The sequence below is a fragment of the Rutilus rutilus genome (assembly GCF_951802725.1).
Source record: "Rutilus rutilus genome assembly, chromosome: 20".
Lineage (NCBI taxonomy): Eukaryota > Metazoa > Chordata > Actinopteri > Cypriniformes > Leuciscidae > Rutilus > Rutilus rutilus.
This window is the reverse complement of record NC_140225.1, coordinates 23,390,386-23,412,115: the sequence shown is the minus strand read 5'-3', so window position 1 is coordinate 23,412,115 and position 21,730 is coordinate 23,390,386.

Sequence of the window (21,730 nt, the reverse complement as noted above, 5' to 3'; positions counted from 1 at the left end):
ACAGTTGAGCGCCATATGGATGTCTGTGTTTATACAAAATTTGTATCTTGAAAAAGTATGTAAACAGTTTTTGAGTAGAGCAGACGATTCATGCAGACTAGAGTGAGCAGGCTCATAAACCCTCACAAAGAAAACAAAAGAGGGTAGGAGAGTTTGCCTAGAGCATGTTCATTTTTACCTGCTTTAACAAAACCCCTAAGCAATTAAGCCTCACACTGACATGAAACAAACCCCACACAAATTGTTACTTTGCCATTTTTCACTCCAACATTCATTTGTGAGAAAATTAAAATAGGTGTGACAGAGAATGGATTCAAAACACATCAAGCATGAGTCGAACCCTCCCAGTTTAACTTCTGAAGAACAAAGAGTCTGTCTTCAGCCAGGACACTGACTGAGGGATTTCACACAAAAGACCTGTAAGTGCTTCCAGAATTTCATACGGAAAAGAGCATACGGAAACAGCTTATTTTTTCCATTATCAGTGAAAAGACAAAGGTTTAATGCTCATCTTAAAAGGCACCATTTAATTTCTGCACCATTAGTGTCACCAAAAAGGAACCACAAAAGTAATGACTGTTTTCAAACAGGTTTTACAAATGCTCCCCTATTTCGGCAATTAAAGATAAAACACAACTCATGCCATTGGTTGAGCCAAGTTTGTTTTGAAAGGACCACAGATCTAGCCTAGAAATCTAGACGCACCCAGGGTCGTCTAGCAACTCTCCGTTGGCTTGCGAGCTGGAAAAAACAAACTCTAGTCAGGCCAAATCACATCGTGTATAGAGTCGGTGGGCGAGCTTAACATAATGACGGCAGAGTTTCCCTGCTCCTTGAAAACAAAGAAGATGGGTCTTTCGAATTGGCTTTGGCCGTGACTCTGGAAGACTTGGAGTTAAGCTTTTCTTTGAGAAAAGAACAAAGAACGGCACTGAAGTCATTCTTAAAAAAGGAAGATGTGTTCGGCGTTTTGCCGACCGGATACGGCAAAAGTTTAATCTATCAACTAGTTCCGCTGATGGGAAAATGCTCTGGTTGGTTGTAGCGCTATCCTATTGTGTGCAGAGGGAATTTGAAAGACAACCGTTTATCCCGCCCCTCGGTTTGAGCCCTGCCAATAGCCGTGTTTCCACTGTCGGGCCAGTGCGAGCCAGGGCTTTAAACGGGCCGTGCGGGGCTAATAGCCTTGGGCTAATAGCACCGGGCCTGCGTTTCCACTGTCGGGCCAGAAGCTCCACAGCGCTTCACTAAAACACGCCTCTCTGGAACAATGTCACACTAACCCATAATTTCACCAACAAATGGAAGTTTTATCAGAAAACTAATCAGAAATCACTGAAAACAGCGTTGAAAACAAACATGATAAATGCGGCCATTTGCTGGCATTTTTGTTTACTTGAATATTTAAAAAACCAAGCATCGATGTTTTACCACAGGTTTACAATAAAAAGTGATACATTTAGAGATATATGTATAAAGAGACGAGACGTAGGCTACTGACAGATAAAATAAAAACATGACTGTGATAGCCTTTATGATTGGTCTGATTTCTTCAAGCGTTCACTATGTTTTTTTACTATGCGTATCTTCAAGCGTTTACTATGGTAATGGTTAGCGCGCATAGTCTTTTGCATCACAAACAGAAGGCATTCAAACATGAACGCGAGTTAAATTATTTTTAAAAGTCTTTAATGCTGACAGAATCATCCGGCGCTGCCGTCTCCCGACTCAGGTGAACTCTGCCTCTGTTCGTAACCACTCCTCTATCCCGAGCTGGCCCGCTTTGGCCCAAGGTATTCGATGGGCCAGAAATCCTGGCCGTTGGCCCAGAGTAAGCCCCGATCAAGCCCCGGAAGTGACAGTGGAAACACGACTGGCCCTGGCACACACTAGCACGGCCCGGCCCTGGCCCGACAGTGGAAACGCGGCTAATGGTGTGTTCCCAGACCCAACATCCTGATGTGGGTCTGGCTTGTCAGGCTACTACAGATCAACAATGTTAAAACTTTTTTTTAGAGAACTATAAAAGTATAACTACAGGGTAGGCAATTTTCAGAGCAATAGCGAGCTAGCTTTGAAAGCACAAGATAAGACACGCCTCCTCCAAAACACATGAACGTGTACAGCAGGGGGCAATGAAAAGCGTCACGAGAGAACCATTGAAATACATAAATTCGAGACACGAACTGCTCAGAGTATTACGTCACAGGTTTCCATCTCTTCCAAATTACAGTATTTATGGCGTGAACGCAGCATAAGCTTGTTGTAATGGTTCAGGAGGAACTGTAAAAGGTGGCTGCTGTTTCGTTTGCGGTGCTCAGTGACTGATGTCTGTCTAACTCTGCATAGCATGAAACGCGCTGATGATGTGTGATGTCTGCACGAGCAGGGTGTGCAGAGAAATGGAAATACATACGTTGACTGTCAGGACATCTTGATTGGACAAACATTTTATTGTCCTACACTTTCCACAGACGATATATATACAAATACATTTAGACCACTTAACTTAGTGATTGCTATCAGGATGTAAAAAGACTTTCAAACTGCATAACAAAAAATGATTCTGGAACAAATCATCTGCCCTACCTTTAAGTTGGTAACTCAAAGTTGTCTCTATATAAGCTAGGACATAACACATATGACCTTCAAAATAAAAAGGCATGGAGTCCATAACTGCCTTACTATGGTGCTTGATCAGATGATCAAGGATCGAGGTGGAAGGGCGTAACATGAAGCTAAATTTTCACATTTGCAAAGTGAAAAGAGACGTTAATGCATTTACCGAGGCAATAGAAAGGGCATGAAAGAGGAAAGAAATGGCCCAAAGTTAATACCTTTGTTTGGAGAGAGCAGCACTTCACATTGACCTTGTCTCCTCAGGCGAATCCCTCCGACACCACCACCAATAATCCGACCCACAGGACTCCACTGTCTGTTCCAAAAACGATTAGCTGATAACATCACGGCATGCTGGAATGTAAACATTTACAGTAAAACCATAAGAGATGAACTCTCCTCCAGTGTGATGCATTTATCAGCCATAAACTCTCCTTCTCTTCTGTGAAAACACACACTGAGCTTTTTAACCACAAGCGTTGCTTTGAAATTCCACAGATTTAAATGTATAGGGTTTGTAAAGTGTGCGGTTAGGGAAATTAATGTAAAAAAATACTCAATGCACAAATGTTTTTCTTTTAGGGTTGAGAGTGTTTGATATGGTTAAAGATAAAGCTCACCCCTATTGTGGCTTTCTGCCGTTTGGTGAATTAAACAAATAATCGTTGGTACCCTGAATATTCTACGAGAAAAAGTTCGGAACAGAACTTTACTATAAAGTTTATGTTTACCATACAAAGATGGAGAAAAGTGGCTTTCCTTTTTGGGCTGCATGATGGGTTCGTGAGTGTGGGAACATGGTGTTTTCTGGCACCAGTGTGTGAATATTTCTACACTCCTCTGGCCATAGATGGGCTGCTAAGGGCTCTGATATGCTCCAACCTGTTACATTTCCACAAGATGCTCCCCAACAGGTCCGTCTCTCACTCCCTGGGCGCTGTGAAAGGAATTTCAATGTTTTAATTATCGCAGATAAGGAAAAACAAGGAGTGCGTTGAAAAACACTGACACAACTTCACTTATCTGAGCAGAGATAGGACCTCCACTTAGAACCTCTTAGGGCTGCTCACCAGCTCTGATTTGGCACACATCCTCTCCTCCACTGTCTGGAATGGTGTCCCGCTGTCCTTGCTTTGCTTGAGTCATGAGCTTTATTGTCAGGCAGGTAACATGCAAAAATTCAAGGCCTTTAATCCTGCCAGCTTAACAAAGACACCCTGACCTTGAACTGATTCAGTAATCCTATGAGAAAGAGCTGGATTTTTTTGTTTGCATTTTTATATGATCTGTTTTACTACTAAAATGATACACTGTAGGCCTATTACCGTAAAGTAAATCAGCTAATGCATTATATCAAGTGGCTTTCACTGTGGCAATCGCAATATGATAAAATACACCTGTTAAATGTATTAATAGCAATAATTACAATATTTATTCCAGTATTTACTTCTATTATTATATTATGTTATGTTATATTATGTGTTATTATATTACAAGACTAACTGTAGGTTGATTACAGTTGTCAAATAACAACCCAGACAGCAACATACAGTAGTGTCGGATGTGGATGTATGTATGTGGATTCAACGCGTACCAGATGTGGGCCGGATCTGGGATGACACTATGTTTCTGTCTGGGAAAGCAACTTTAGAAAACTTAATTTATGCTTTACTGATGCATGCAATCTTTACAGTGATGACATGAGTTGAAATGATTCCTAATTCTATTAGACTAAAAAAGCCCAAAGTGAGGCAGTTTTGTGGCCTATTTGGTTAGAGTGGTGCTGAAAAATCATAAACCACACATACCATATGATGCAAAATATTAAAAGTGGGAACATGATGCAAGTTTTCTCTCAGAACTTTTCATCTTTGCAACAATTTTAAACATTGGATATACAAATTCATTTATAGCCTACTAAATATCTAATAATAATTTGTATATATATACAGTATATATATACACACAGTAGATATAGTTAGGTCCATATATATTTGGACACATGCACAATTTTCACAAGTTTGGCTCTGTATGCCACCAGAATAAAATTAAAATGAAAGTGCAGACTTTAATCATGCAAATGTAATTGGACAAATGAATATAATCATAAAGAAAATGTTCATTTTTAATATTTTGTTGAGAATCCTATGCAAGCAATGACTGCCTGAAGTCTGAAACACATGGATGTCACCAAAGACTGGGTTTCCTCCTTTCTAATGCTTTGCCAGGCCTTAACTGCAGCTGTCTTCAGTTGTTGTGTGTCCGTGGGTCTTTCTGCCTTTAGTTTTGTCTTTAGCAAGTGAAATGCAAGCTAGATCGGGTTCAGATCATGTGATTGACTCGGACATTGCTGAATATTCCACTTCCTTTCCTTCAAAAACTCCTAGGTTGCTTTTGAAGTGTGTTTTGGATCATTGTCCATCTGTACCATGAAGCGCCATACAATCAACTTTGCTGCATTTGGCTGAATCTGGGCAAACAGTATATCCCTATACACTTCAGAATTCATCCAGCTGCTCCTGTCTTCTGTCACATTGTCAATAAACACCAGTGACCCAGTGCCACTGGAAGCCATGCACACCCATGCCATCACACCGCCCCCCACCATGTTATACAGATGATGTATGCTTTGGATCATGAGCTATTCCAAGCCTTCTTAATACTTTATTCTTCCTGTCATTCTGGTAAAGGTTGATCTTATAGTTTCATCTGTCTGTCCAAAGAATGCTTTTCCAGAACTGGTCGGGCTCTTTTAAATGTTTTTGGCAGAGTCTAATCTGACCTTTCTATTCTTGAGTTTAATGAATTGCTTGCACCTTGTGGTGAACCCTCTGTATTTGCTCTTGTGAAGTCTTCTCTTGATTGTAGACTTTGACAATGACACGCCTACTTCCTGGAGAGTGTTCTTCACTTGGCTGGATGTTGTGAATGGGGTTTTCTTTACCATAGAGAGGATCCATGCAATCATCTACCACTGAATTTTTCCATGGACGTCCAGGCCATTTTATGTTGCTGAGTTTACCAGTGCATTGTTTTTTTCTCTCAGAATGTACCAAACTGTTGAATTGGCCACTCCTAATGTTCCTGCTATCTCTCTGATGGATTTGTTTTGTTTTTGCCAGTTTGACCTGCATGGAGAGCACCTTTGAACGCATGATGTGGGTTAAAAGCAATAGCTTCTAAATGCAAATAGCACACTTAGTTTACACGACAACGATATGCTTAAAACGGAGAAGGTTTTCCTTTGAGTTTTCCATGTACACATGACACCATTGTCAAAACTATCCCCATTCACATGGATCCGCGAAAAGACAAAAAACACTGTATTCTGCTGTCAGGCCATTAGATGGCGATGAAATACTATAGACTGAACACGCAATACGCATGTGAATGATGTCATCGTCTTCAGAGATTCGCGTTTTTGTTGTTTACAATGAGACCGTTTTCAAAAACTTGCACTTTGAAACCCGTTTTCAAAAGTTTGCGTTTTCAGGCACCCAAAACGCTATTGTCGTGTAAACGAATGGCCAAAGCACATAAAAAGTTGTATGTTTTTAAATGGTGTGGTGTAAGGGTACATTAACAACAACGATATGCTTAAAACTGAGAAGTTTTTCCTTTCAGTTTTCCACGTACAGGCGACACTATTATCAAAACCATCCCCATTCACACGGATCCGCGAAAATGACAAATAATTCTGTATTCTGCTGCCAGGCCATTAGATGGCGATGAAACATAAACTGAACACGTAATACGTATGTGCATGACATCATCGCCTTCAGAGATTGGCGTTTTTGTTGTTTACAATGAGACCGTTTTCAAAAACTTGCACTTTGAAACCCGTTCTCTTACGAGAGGTTCTCTCGTATTGCGTAAGTTTAGCTTACGCTACGGGTAAAGTCATCTTTTCTCGAGATATGAAGCCAAAAATTATCCTTAATTTTTATATCTTGTCAACGCAGTGCGGCAGCAAGCAGACCTAGAGCAGGCAATCTAGCGTGCTGATAGGCTGCTCTGCGGCAACTGCAGCAGCCTATCACTGAGCCCTTGGCGTGACGTCACGCCCAATGAGCGCGAGCAGCGCGCCTACGCGTCACGGCCCGAGGCGGGGCGTGGCAGAGGGTATAAATATGGGCTGAGAGGCTGCTTTCACTGATTTTTGTCTTTTCAGCGAGGCTCTACGCATCGCTGATCTTCGAGGAAGCCGCCGTTGAAACCAGCGCCTTGCAAGCCGAGGATTCTGCCTGAGGAAGCCGGCCGCCTTCGCCGCCTTCAGCAATCCCTGCCTGCTTCGCTATCCGGCGAATATATCCTTTTCACTATGCATTGTATTTCATGTAAAGCTCCGCTCAGCGACAGAGACCGCCATGTTATCTGCACTCTCTGCCTGGGACCGGACCACGCCGCCCTCGCCCTCACGGCGGGCGGCTGTGAACTGTGCGAAGAACTGCCGATGTCGACCCTGCGGGCTCGACTCGCCTTGTTCGACGCTCCAGCTGTCTCTCCGTCTGCCTCCACCGGGCCGCGCAAGAAGAAGCGCCACTCTCAGAGGCCACCGGAATCCGCAGCAGCAGCTGAGCGCTCGCCGGAACCCCTCCCGCGAGCTTCGCTGTCTCCTTCCTCTCCCCCCCCTCCCGACGCGCAGCGGCCGGCCTTCGCCCGCACTGCCGTCGCCTCGGGGGATGAAGCGGACGACGCTGCTTTAACGGACAGCTGCTCTCTCCTGGCCTCGGACAGCGAGGAGTGGTCTGGATCTCTCCGCTCCACCTCCTCTGCACAGGAGTCTAGCCGGTCCCGCGCCAGTGTCGACGCGGAACTTCTCCGCCTCCTCACCAAAGCGGTTGACCAATTGGGACTCGACTGGTCCCCACCGAGGGCGCCCGCGCCTAACCGACTCGACGGGTGTTTTCTGCCTAGCCGCCGCCCAGCGCCTGCCTCTAGGTCAGCACCCTTCCTGCCTGAGCTCCACGCTGAGCTCTCTAAGTCGTGGAACGCCCCATTCTCCGCTAGACTCCGCTCACCGGTCTCTTCGACCCTCTCCCAAGTGGACGGGGCCGTCGAGAAGGGATATACTCAAATTCCCCCGGTGGAAGATGCTGTGGCAACGCACCTTTGCCCGCCATCCGCGAGATGGCGCTCAAAGTCTGCCCTGCCGTCCAAGGCCTGCAGGACCACATCAGCACTCGTCGGCCGCGCCTTTTCCGCCGCCGGCCAGGCTGCTTCCGCCCTGCATTCTATGGCTGTGCTCCAGATCCTCCAGGCCGATCTCCTCCGCGAGCTGGACGAGAAAGGCCCGGATCACGCCGTTCTCACGGACCTGCGCAGCGCGACGGACCTCTCCCTTCGCGCCACAAAGTCCGCTGCACAAGCCATCGGGAGATCTATGGCCTCGCTCACCGTCACCGAAAGGCACCTTTGGTTGACGCTGGCGGATATGAGCGAATCTGAGCGTTCCGTGTTTCTCAACGCACCGCTCTCTCCCACCGGCCTGTTCGGCCCAGCGGTCGCCGGGATCGTCGATCGCTTCTCGGAGGTGCAGAAGGCGTCGCAGGCGATGAATCTCTTCCTGCCCCGCCGCTCGAGCTCTTCTGCAGGCCGCTCTCAGAATCAGCCTCCTGCACGAAGCTCGTCTCAGCGCTCTGCCCAGCCTCCGTCTTCGCAGCGACGACAGGGCGGCCGCCCTAGATCGCGCTCAACCAGCCGTCACAGACCGCCTCCCCCTCGGGGACCCCGGCCCAAGGTGACGCTCAAGCCTGAGCCCGCGAAGTCCTCCTAGCGGCTGCAAGGAGGAAAAGATGGCTGAGTCCCGCTGCGGCCGGACCGCCATCAAAGCGCCCAGCTCTGTCAGTCCCCTTAGAAAAGGCTACTGCAGCAGCTTACATCGCAGCCAACGAGCCAGTAATACAACTCTCTCGCCTGCACACAAACGCCGTTTTCACGGCGACCCAGAGAAATCTCATAAAGAGTATGGTTTCGGGTTTTCCGGCTCACGCCGAAGGTGTCATGAGTGTAGGATATGTGCCCACGCCCCAGTGCTCACCACTACACGCAAACACGATCTCCCCGGTAACGCTCACAGAGCGCACTCTCATAAAGCGGGCACGCGCCGCTCGAGTGCTAAAGGTAGAGAATGTGCCCACCCTCCCGTGCCCACACCTACCCACTGCCCGCTCTGTCACACAGTTATCCCGGGATGCAGATCCTCTAAAGCTCCCTTACACTGGCCGTGTTGCATATGTAAGCCCTGTGCCCGCTCACGAGCGCGCGCACTTACTAACAAACACGTTAAACCCCATGCCGCTCTCGCGCCACGGGTTTCTAGCATCAGAATGTGCCCCGTCCCCAGTGACCGAGCCGTTATGTGCTGTACAGCCAGTCACCATTGTTCGCGAGCCCCCGTATTCGAGCACCGGCAGCGCGCGCGCCGCCCCGTCCTCTCTGATAGAGGTTCCCCATCCCGCCCAACGCGGCGATCCGAACCCAGAGATCATTCGACCCCTAGCTATGTGTGCGAAAGCATGGCAAGCTATCCAGGGCGTGTCAGAATGGGTGCTGAATACTATAATGCACGGCTATTCGCTTCAATTCGCTCGCCGTCCCCCGCGCTTTCTGACACGGACAGAGACGAGAGTGAATACAGAAGTAGCGCATCTGCTTCAGGCAGAAATAGCAAAGCTGCTGCACAAAGGGGCTATAGAACAGGTGCATCCTTCTCTGAGCGAGTCGGGCTTTTACAGCCGTTATTTCCTCGTACCCAAGAAGGACGGAGCGCTGAGACCTATTTTAGATCTGAGACATTTGAACAAAGCCCTCATGAGACGGCCGTTCAAAATGATCACAACCAGACAAATCCTCGCGCAAATTCGCCCGGGAGACTGGTTCATCTCTCTCGATCTAAAGGACGCATATTTTCAGATTCAGATAATACCCCGTCACAGGCCATTCTTGAGATTCGCCTTCGACGGTCGGGTATATCAGTACACCGTCCTGCCGTTCGGTCTATCTTTAGCACCCCGTACATTTACGAAGTGCATGGACGCGGCTCTCTCTCCTCTGAGGAGACAAGGAATGCGGATACTGAATTATCTGGACGACTGGCTAGTTCTCGCGCAGTCAGAGGCAGAGCTTTTGTCTCACAGAACAGCGCTTCTCAGCCATCTGGAATGCTTGGGTCTCTCAGTCAACTGGACCAAGAGCTCATTACTGCCCCGCCAGTCGACTTCCTTTCTCGGAATAGAACTGGACTCGGTGGCTATGACGGCCAGATTGTCAGAGCAGCGCGCGCGCCGCATTCGACATCTCGCCGCGTCTTTCCAGACGGGCAGTCGGGTTCCGCTGAGGACATTCCAGCGAGTCCTGGGGCATATGGCCTCAGCTGCAGCAGTGCTCCAGCTGGGCTTACTGCGCATGCGCCCGCTTCAACGCTGGCTGAAAGCGCGAGTGCCTCACCGAGCCTGGACGGCCAGCTGTTTACGAGTCAGAGTGAATCATGGCTGTGTTTCAGCCCTGCAGCCCTGGCTAGCAGCCGAATGGTATCGCACGGGAGTGACGATGGGAGTTGTCTCGCACTGGAAAGTTGTCTCGACAGATGCGTCCAACCTAGGTTGGGGAGCGCTATTAGAGGGCAGACCGGTCTATGGCCCTTGGTCAGACCAGGAGAGTCACCTTCATATAAACTGTCTAGAGATGCTGGCGGTCGAGAAAGCGCTCAAGCACTTCCTCCCATACCTACAGGGCCACCATGTACTAGTCCGCACGGACAACATGTCAGTGGTAGCCTATGTGAACCGTCAGGGCGGTGTCAGATCCAAAACACTCTGCGCCCTGGCGGAACGCCTCCTTGTGTGGGCTCAGCACTCACTGCGCTCGCTGAGAGCCGCGCATGTGCCGGGTCTCCTGAACGAGGGTCCAGACAGACTGTCCAGGGACAACGTTCCCCTGGGCGAGTGGTCTTTGCATCCCCAAACAGTCCAGTCACTGTGGCGCCGTTTCGGCAGAGCGAAAGTCGACCTCTTTGCGTCAAAAGACAATGCGCACTGCCCACGGTTCTTTTCCAAGAGCGAGGACGCGCTGGCCCAGACCTGGCCCAGCGGCCCGCTTTACGCTTTTCCCCCTGTCTCTCTGCTGCCACAAGTCATCGGGAGAATCAGGGAAGCGCGCCACACGGTGCTCCTCATAGCCCCGTATTGGGAGAATCAAACGTGGTTCCCAGATCTAATACGGCTGGCGGACACACCCCCCTGGCCGATACCGGTGAGAAGAGACCTTCTCTCTCAAGCCCGCGGCTCGATCTGGCATCCTCATCCAGAGCGCTGGTCTCTGCATGTATGGGTAGTCAACGGATACCCGTTGACTTGCCAATAGGGGTTGTGAACACGATCACACAGTCTAGAGCTCCCTCTACGAGGCGGCTCTACACATCTAAATGGTCTGTGTTTAATAAATGGTGCACCGCCCAAGGGCTGGATCCACAAACATGTGAGGTGTCGCGTGTGCTTTGTTTCCTCCAAGAGCTGTTGGACATGGGCAGGTCCCCCTCCACGCTCAAAGTATATGTTGCGGCCATATCAGCTTTTTCCGACTCGGCGCTGGGCCGCGCATTAGGGAGGAATGAGTTCATTATCCGCTTCCTTAGAGGAGCTAGGAGGATGAACCCCCCGCGACCCCCCTCGGTTCCTATTTGGGATCTTTCCCTGGTCTTAGAGGCCATGAAAGCGCATCCCTTTGAACCCATGGAAACTGTGGATATGAAATACCTCACGCTCAAAACCGTTTTTCTGATAGCCCTGTCTTCAGTCAAACGTGTGGGTGACCTGCATGCGTTATCAGTTAACGCGGCATGTCTCGAGTTCGGACCTAATGACTCTAAAGTCATTCTCAAACCGAGACACGGTTATGTCCCTAAAGTGTTGGGCACACCCTTCAGAGCACAGGTCATTTCTCTCTCAGCTTTGCCGGCTACCGGCAGCGAAGTCGACAGTAATCTCCTTTGCCCTGTCAGAGCGCTGAGAAATTACTTTACGCGCTCCGCCGCCATGAGGCGCTCGGAGCAGCTTTTCGTTTCGTTTGGTGGGCGCACCAAGGGTCTCGCCGCCTCGAAACACACTCTGTCCAGATGGATAGTGGACGCTTTTGCAGCTGCTTATGCGTCTAAAGACCTGCAATGCCCTTTGGGCATCAGAGCCCACTCTACTAGAGGCATGGCCTCGTCATGGGTTTGGTCTAGCGGAATTTCTATTCATGACATTTGTACGGCGGCGGGCTGGGCCTCCCCGTCTACATTTGTTAGATTTTACAATCTAGAAGTTCCCGCCCTGCAGGCTAAACTTTTATCAGTCTAAATCTCGCGTAGGCCGGCCCACTTCTGTGCGCGGGCTACTGCTGTTTGATTTAGCCCTCCTGGTTGAGCTGTACAATATAGGGTTGGTTAGTCAGACCGGCCGCGCCGTTCTGTTCCCCCCACTATGGGCTTATGTACTTGCGCTAGCCATATCATTGGCCGCCCGGCTCACACTCTCGTGTTCCCCGGGCTTCCCTGGGACTCATTCAGTGGATGCCGGGCGCGCACGGCGTTGACAAGGGAGTTCCCGTAGCGTAAGCTAAACTTACGCAATACGAGAGAACCTCTCGTAAGAGAACGTACTCGGTTACCTAACGTAACCTCTGTTCTCTCTAGAGAGGGAACGAGTATTGCGTAACCCGCCGTGCTCGCGCCACGAGCTCTCTCGCTTCTGCGACAAAAACCAGTGAAAGCAGCCTCTCAGCCCATATTTATACCCTCTGCCACGCCCCGCCTCGGGCCGTGACGCGTAGGCGCGCTGCTCGCGCTCATTGGGCGTGACGTCACGCCAAGGGCTCAGTGATAGGCTGCTGCAGTTGCCGCAGAGCAGCCTATCAGCACGCTAGATTGCCTGCTCTAGGTCTGCTTGCTGCCGCACTGCGTTGACAAGATATAAAAATTAAGGATAATTTTTGGCTTCATATCTCGAGAAAAGATGACTTTACCCGTAGCGTAAGCTAAACTTACGCAATACGAGAGAACCTCTCGTAAGAGAACAGAGGTTACGTTAGGTAACCGAGTACGTTTTCAAAATTTTGCGTTTTCAGGCACCCAAAACGCTATTGTCGTGTAAACGAACGGCCAAAGCACATAAAAAGTTGTATGTATTTAGTTGAAACCGGTGTCGTGTAAACAGCCCCTTAGAATCAACTCCAGACCTTTTACCTGCTTAATTGATGAAGAATAAGCAAAGGAATAGCCCACATCTGTCCATGAAACAGCTTTTGAGTCAATTGTCCAATTATTTTTGGTTCTTTTGAAAAATAGGGGGGATGTGGTAGCTAATCTTAAGAGCTGCAATTCATAAACCCTTCCTCCAATTTGGATGTAAATACCCTCAAATTAAAGCTGAGAGTGTGCCCATATCCATTAAGCCCATATCCATTATAGAACTATAGCTGGAATATGTTTTGGTAAATACCTGGAAAAAAAAAGTGTGCCTTGTCCAAATATATATGGACCCACTAGTTGCAGTTTTGACAGACTAAAAAAATAAACATGAAATGAAATTACCACAGAATTAAAAACTCACCCAATCAAATTTTAGAAGACTAATTTTTCATCACATAATTAATCAGAAAAATATATGCAATTTTTAGAAAATGAAGTAGGCCTATACATTAAATGTACATTAAATTATGCTCTGAGTCAGTGTCTCCCATGCATGTTGCTAGAGTCCCACAACAATTTTGGATGTTTCCCTTATCCGACACACCCAGATTCAGTCATGGAGTCTCTGCTAATGAGCTGAATCAGGTGTTAAATAAGGGAGACATCCAAAGTGTGCAGCGCTGGAATGCTTCAGGAACAAGATTGGGAATCACTGCTCTGAGCTATCTCAGCAAAGCGGACCAAGACTAGCCATGAAATTTACTGCATCTCACTAAACAGGTCGTGAATGGCCAGTCGAGGCAAGCCAAGACATTTCTCAATGACAGACAGCCGTTGGTTTGTTGCTCAAGGTCAACAGAGCAGACAGCTCTGTCCGGTGCGCTTTTGTTCATCCAACCAGCTGAGACCCCTCCTCTCCTGTCCACACCTGCGGAAGAGGAGTCACCTGACGACTGGCTCACTGTGCAGAGAGAGAGAGAGAGAGAGAGAGAGAGAGAGAGAGACTTCTCTTTGAGGGTCTTGTCGGGAGATTTTATGTCCTTGTTTACTTTCTGAGAGGCATTTGTCAAGAGAGTAGAAAAAAAGCTGTGCTAGAGGCGTAAAAGGGCTAAAGAGAGAAAGTTTTGGCCACCTGCACACAAAATCAGCATACAGCTCACTATCATCAAACCATGTGTGGCCTTAAAGGGAGAGTGACCTAAAAACGAACATTCTGTTATCATTTAGTCACCCTCATGTCTTTCCCCAAAAAGAAGTTTAGCAGAATGTCCAAGCTGCCCTTTTCTTATAGACTATAAATTGGATGGGGTTTAAAAAGAGAAAAAAATAGCCCTATATTCCAAGTCCTCTGAAGCCATACATTTGTGTGTAACATATTTAAATATAATTTGTAAGTTATTGAAAATGTTTCCTGATAGCTCCATTCACTTTCATCAGCACTGACTTTCAGCTATAAATAACTCCTTTTGCTTTCCACTCAAGCAAGAAACTAATGCAGGTTTTTAAAAGACATAAGGGTGAGTAAATGGTGACAAGATTTTCATGTTTCATGAGTGAACTGTTCCATGAATGCAAATCTTTCTTTCTTTCTTTCTTTCTTTGATGTTTGATATTAAGTTTGAGTCAAAACTCACCATGCATTCAGACATGTAGTGTCTTTTCATTTATTTTCTTCTTTGGGATACTGTGATCTCGAATAAATAAGACCAGCCCATTTTCTCCAATCCCTTCTTTCATTTTCACAACTGTCTTCATGCGTAAATGCCAACTCTCTGTGTGGTATTAATACATCACTTTTGTGAGAGCAAGACGGTGCACTGTGCTCTCAAGACTCTAGGCCATTAAGAGTGTCTCACAACCATAAACAGCTGGATTTATTAGGGGAAGCTCCCTGTTCACAGCAAGCCTTGCATGAGTTTCTTTTATTTCATGGAAGGTGTGAAATAGCCTGTTTTACAAGTCTAAACCAGTGACACAACTCAAGCCTTCACACACTTTGAAAACACTTTGCTAAAACATGAAAAAACAAAATCCAAACACTCACATTGGGTGAATCTTCAGGCATCTAGATAAAGAACCTGCTATTCAAGGACCGTTTACCCAACACCGTTTTCAACTAAAAAAACGGATAACTTTTTATGCATTTTGGCCGTTTATCTACACTAAAACAGATTTGGGGGCCTGAAAATGCTAACTTTTACAAACGGGTTTCAAAGTGAAGTTTTTGAAAACGCTACCATTATCATCTCTGTGTGAATTACAAAAACGTCATGCGCATGTTCAGTCTTAATCTAAATGACATCGCCAACTACTGGCCTGGCAGCAGAATACAGTGTATTCTTGGATCCAAACATGCTGTACACGAAAAACGCAAAGGAAACGCACTTTAAAGCAAGGGTGCTCGTTTCTGTTCCTGGAGATCTACCTACCTGTAGAATTCAGATCCAGCCATGATCAAACGCACCTGTCGGAAATGATCAAGTGCTCCTGAAGATCTTAATTAGCTGCTTCCATTGTGATTGATCTGGAGCTGAACTTGTCAGAAAGGTAATCTCCAAGAACAGGATTGGGCAACCCTGCTTTAAACCAGCTGGACCAATTTGTAGTGGATATTATTCATATATCACAATATATTACAATTTACACTAATATTTACAAATACTGTATATGCTTGTTGTTGCAGTTTTTCTGACTGATAAAAAAAAACACGGTTTAAAAATAATCTTGAAAAATACGCATATGATGTTTTTCTTACTAAAGTCCAATTTGTTTTGTATGTTATCAATGCAAAGCCATTCAAAAAACGTGTCCAAATACTACATTCATGTTATTGTCAAAATGCGAACTGAGGTTGTTAAATACTGTAAGCTGATCATCTGTTATCACATTACAATATTTTCATCCACACATTTGGAGTTAGTAAGTTAAAAAAACCTTTATATATTTGTTTAGCCTGGATGCATTAACAAAAGTTACAATAAAGACTTTTTCATTGTTACAAAAGCCTTCTATTTTAAAATGCTGTTCTATTAAACTTTTTACCAAATAATCCTGAATAAAATGTATCATGGTTTCCACAAATATATAAAGGTGCTTTCAATATTGATAATATTAATAAATGTTTCTTGAGCACCAGATCAGCATATTTCTGAAGGATCATGTGAAGTAATAATGCTGAAATTATTCATTAGACAGCTTTGCTATCACAGGAATAAATTACTTTTTAAATGATATTAAAATAGAAAACAGCTCATTTAAATTCTAATAATATTTTAAAATATTCCTGTTTTTACTGTATTTTTGATAAAGTAAACGCAGCCTTGGTGAGCATAAGAGACTAGTTTCAAAAACCTAAAAAATCTTACCAACCTCAAACATGTGAACACTAGTGTCTTAGAAAGACAGTCTAAAAGATTAACCAACGTAGCAAACAAACTCAAAGAACTGAGGAATTGTCATGTCCTTCGGCTTGGCCGTGAGGTTTATCAAACTGAAGAGGAACCAGAAACAGACAGACAGATAGCAGCTTTCAGCACAGGCAGAGGGAAGGGAAGGGAAGGGAAGGTAAAGGCAGGGCAGGTGTGTTTTCAAACAGCTTTCAGGGTTTCTGCCTGACTCACAGAGCCACAAAGCTTCAGGTAATCTGTCAAAATGAAGACTTGTCATGTGCCCATCTCAGCCGGTAAGTATCGTGCGAGTGTTAGAGTGTGACTTATAAATGAATTTGTCAAGTTTAATCTTAATATTCACCGAAATGATTCACTGTCTTCTGATTGTCAACAGTATAATAGAAAAGTATTTGAATACTGATGTGTGAACAAACAGAACTGCAGTTTGGATAAAGTCTCATGCCTACAGGCTAATAGACATGGGACGAGACAGGCTGTCTGTCAACAGAGATTCTGTAAAGCAATGTAACAGTATCATTGGAGGATTCTAGGCCATTGCTGCTTTCTCTTTTTTAAGGTGCACGTTGTCAAGGGGTTTTACTCTACCTGGGCTGTCAATACCCTCTTCCATATGCAGGTGCACACGCTGAGGGGCTCTGACCTATAGATTATGTTTCCAAAACATCAGCTTAGGCACACAACAAAAGGGATAGAGAGTTGAGATTGTGTGAGATTGTGTGTGAGCTTGTTTGCACGTGTGGCTTGTATAATGTAACATACTTATTGCTAAATCTGCTTAATTGTCGACACTTTTAGAAGAAAACAAACACAACCCTAAGTATTTATTTGATACAGAGGCTAAATCAATGACAAATCAATTTCCTAACATTTCCCAAAAGCACAGCGTAATGACTTCATGAATTTCCAGTCAGGATTTATCATCCTATCGTGGTTGCATCTCTCTATAAGTTTTACTGGACCTTAGTGCTGCATTTGATACCATCGACCACAACATTCTTTTGAATAGGCTCAAAAGTTATGTTGGCATTAGTGAAATTGCATTGGCATGGTTTAAATCGTACTTATCTGACCGTTTTCTGACCGTTTTCTGACCAGTTTGTAGCAGGAAACTAAGAGGTATTGATCACAAGTTTGGTATGGAGTACCACAAGGCTCAGTACTAGGACCGTTGCTTTTTTTAACCTGTACATGCTACCCTTGGGAGATATCAAAGTTTTAAACTAAGTCACAATGTGAGATTAAACAATTATGAGAATTAAGGTCGCATTTGTGATATATCATATATATGTATATATATATATATATATATATATATACACGTGTGTACTGTATATCACAAAAAGTCACAATAAATTTTTTTTTTTTTTTTTTTTACTCTGATGCAGAAACACTTCCACAGCTTAAATGCTTTAATATTGAAATGTATATGTTGTTATCTAATGCAATGATATTCCTACATTAAGTGCTGGCCAACACTTTTTGGGGCTACTTAGACTAAATGTTGATTTCCAGTCTCTAAATATCTACATTATTTGAAATGAATATCTGACATAACTGGAGTTAACACACAAAAAAAAAGGTTTTATTTTGCTAAAAGTGTTATGCACATATTGTGCTGATTTCTCTGCACCCTGTATACACTAAGTTTTACACATTTCTTTAAAATTAATTATTTTATTCAGCAAAGATGCATTAAAATTAATCAAAAAAGATATTTACACAAAGTTAATAAAAAAACAAACATTTCTATTTAAAATAAAAGCTGTTCTTTTGAACTTGTTGTTCATCAAAGAATTGTGAAAAAATGTATCATGATAAGCAGCACAACTGATTTCAACATTGATAATAATAAGTCATGTTTCTTGAGCAGCAAATCCGCACTGAAGACTGGAGTAATAATGATACCATCACAGGAATAAATTACATTTTGAAATATATTGAACTAAAACAGTTATTTTAAACAATAATACAATAATATTTCAAAATATGACAGTATGACAAAAATTTAAACTTCAACTTTTGAACAGTATTGTATTAATTGTACTGGATCATCAGAGAGCTGAAGAAGGTAGTGCCAGTTTTCGGAGAGAGTGGGAGTGTTTCAGTGAACCATGACATTACAGATTAGGCTGTGTGACAGAGAGACGGCACTGGTTTGTGTTGAGAGTGCGTCTGCCAGAGATAAGTGAGTCAGAGAGGCTATTGCAGGAGGGAGTCCACTCTGTCATGGCTTATTTAGACAAGGCAAGTCCTGGGAACCGCTCACCACTCACGGGAAGCCAGACAATGGGATTCTTCAGCAGAGCAGCTCTGTATATCCAGATCCAGCATAGGTCTCCCCTCTCAGCTGAGAGCTTCACGTCTGTCTGTAATGTACACAGAAGCAACTGGGCGCCATACTGTCTATCCAAAACACGCTCTCTGTGAAAGAAGGAAGATATGATCAAAAACCTTGCCAAAGGAAAGACTGCCTCTCACCCATCACATTTAACATGAGAGCTGAACATTATCCAGCAGCTAAACGTATATTATAACCCCAAAACACTGGCAATCTCAACAAGATTAGTGCTCAACAGATTCTTAAACTATTAGGCTCATCGTACATTTGTGCTAACGGCCTTGCAAAATAGTTATTTATTGTTACTAAATTTAACCCTGAAACACTACATTATTTTAACCAAGTAAGTTTGGAGTTCAAATATTTAATCATTTAAATAATTAACTAATACAATTTTAATCATTTAAATTAAAGTAATTTCTGGTATATCAATCGGATTTGGTTTTCCATTGTGATAAATTATTATACAAATTAAATAAATGAATAAAATTTAACACACACAAAATAAATAAATAAATAGATAAACGTGAAATTTCCTTTTAAAAATGTTTTGTGCCAACCTTGTTATATTCGGAAATGCCAATGCGGCACACTTTATTTTAATTTTTTTACATGGTTCTATAAGAAAAATTCAGTTAAAAGGAACTGAATTGAAAATGAAAATAATATTCACTGTGATTGAAATTTGACCTATTCAGACTGATGTTTCAGTCATGTGACTTTTTCCTATCATCCTCCATATTTCTAATATGAAATATGCTCCATATCAGCGGGGCAAAGTAAATGGCGGTGAATACAAAAACCAGGTCCAATGACACAAGTCAGTCATTTTCACAAGCAGTGACGACATTCAAGACTCCTGCAAAAGAGAAAGAAGATAACTCTTGTTCGTCAGCGAGATGGATTGAAGAGGGGAGGTGTCTGCTGTAGGGAATGAAAACAAATGGAGTTGTGTGAGGGTCTGAAAGCAGATCTGTGATGGAAAACTGGGTAAACACAAGAGCTTCCTCAAAGCCTGCAGGCCTGCCAGTTACTGCTGTCAAAACTATAAGTGCGTCTCTCTGATTAATCATACGCCTTTCACCATGACTGCTAAGTGGTGCTATAACTAAAAAGAAGATCAAGGCTTTTGTGGTCTGTTAATGTTCAAAAAAAAAAAAAAAAAAAGAAAGAAAAGAAAATAGAAAAAGAACATTTATCCTATACCTACCTGAGCGTCTTATCCGAAACATCGCCCACCATTAAAGAGAAAAAAAAGAGGCAATCCAAATAAATAATGGAAATCAGATGAATCATATATACAGAGGGCATAATCACATTTACAGTAAAACAGTAATATTGTGAAATATTTTTCCAATTTAAATGAGCTGTTTTCTATTTTAATATATTTAAAATTGTATTTATTCTTGTGATAGCATAGCATCATTACTCCAGTCTTTAGTGTCACATGATCCTTATTATTATCAATGCTGAAAACAGCTGTGCTGCTCACAGTGATCATTTTTTTTCATAATTCTTTGATGAATGGCAAGTTCAAAAGAACAGCTTTCATTTGAAATAGAAATCTTTTGTTACATTAATAAATGTCTTTACTGTCACTTTGGATCAATTTAATGCATCCCAGCTGAATAAAAGACAACAAATTTTGGAACGGTAGTATATATTTGCTGTTTTGTAAATTGGCAGCTTATCTTTACTAAAATGGCTCTAGCTTCCGAAGAGGAGTAATTCTTTGCATAAGAGCACTGATGCTGAGAGGATTTCACTGCCAGACTAAATAGTTTAGATTAGGTAAGACTGTGTGTGTTTACAGAGACACAAAGGTGGAGACCTCTGTAAAAGGCCACATGAAGATGACCACCACGTCAGAGTTCACAGTCAAGTGGTCTCACAGTCACAATCAGGTCTCCGGGGTCAACCAATGCACAAACACATCTGTAAAGGCAAAGCACAAGACCAATTAGTATGCATCACAGCTGGAAATCCTGTTCCTTGAACGATGGTAAAGGTTGTTGCAAGAGTGGCTGGTGTGGATAATTTGAATGGCAAAGAAGGCTCTGGTTAATGTTAAAGAGGCCAAAAAGAGCAGCTGTCAGTTCAAATGACAAGGTGTCAACTTCAGATATAAAGTCAGCCTCAGGCAAGGCAAACTTCATATCACACCTGTGTAATTGGCCTGATTTCAGGTGAGAGGCTTCCGTCTCAAACAATCACATATTCCTTGCCAATGGTGAACATTTTTTGGTGCATTTTTTTTAAGTATCTGTACTTTATCAGAGTATTACTGCACTGCATTTCAGGAAAAGCATACTTTTTTGTTATTATTTGGAACTGAAGAAATCAATAGACTCCCCGAGACGCAATATATGAACAAATCGTTCTTTTGAGCCATTTCCTTTTCACTGACTCGTTTGAAACATCACGATAAATGATTCATTTGTGAATTTGACAGATCCAATTGCAGTTTGTTAATGTACAAAGTCTGCCCAGGTTTAAAGATCAAAGTTCACAACAAATAAAGTTTAGGGGCTTTTGCACCGGGTAGTTATAGGAACTCAGATATAGGAACTATAGCCACCAGGACGGTCCCTTGAGAACTACATTTTCACCTAGGGCCATTTTTCTGGTTGCATTTGCACCGCCAGTAGGAAGTCTGAAGTGACGTAAGCTCTGCCGCTCTGGTTGTTGTGCAATACTTTTAGTTTGATGGCGCTGAGAACGGCAGAGCCTGCAGCACACAGCGCTCCCATTCTCCATCTTCATTTGTTTGCGATCTGTTTAACAGTCCTGTCTAATGCGTTATTAGATAGAACTGTTAAACAAAGAAAGTGGTAACACTTTACAATAAGGTTTATTAGTTAACATGAACTAAGAATGAACATACTTCTATTTATTAACCTTAGTTAATATTAATTTCAACATTTACTAATGCATTATTAAAATCAAAGGTTGTATTTGTTAACATTAGTTAAAGGGTTAGTTCACCCAAAAATGAAAATTATGTCAGTAATTACTCACCCTCATGTTGTTCCAACCCCGTAAGACCTTCGTTCATCTTCGGAACACAAATTAAGATATTTTTGATTAAATCTGAGTGCTGGATCACTCCTCCATAGGCTTCTAAGACACTATAACTTGCTGGCCCAGAAAATGCATTAAAGACATCGTTAATATAGTCCAAGTGACTCCAGT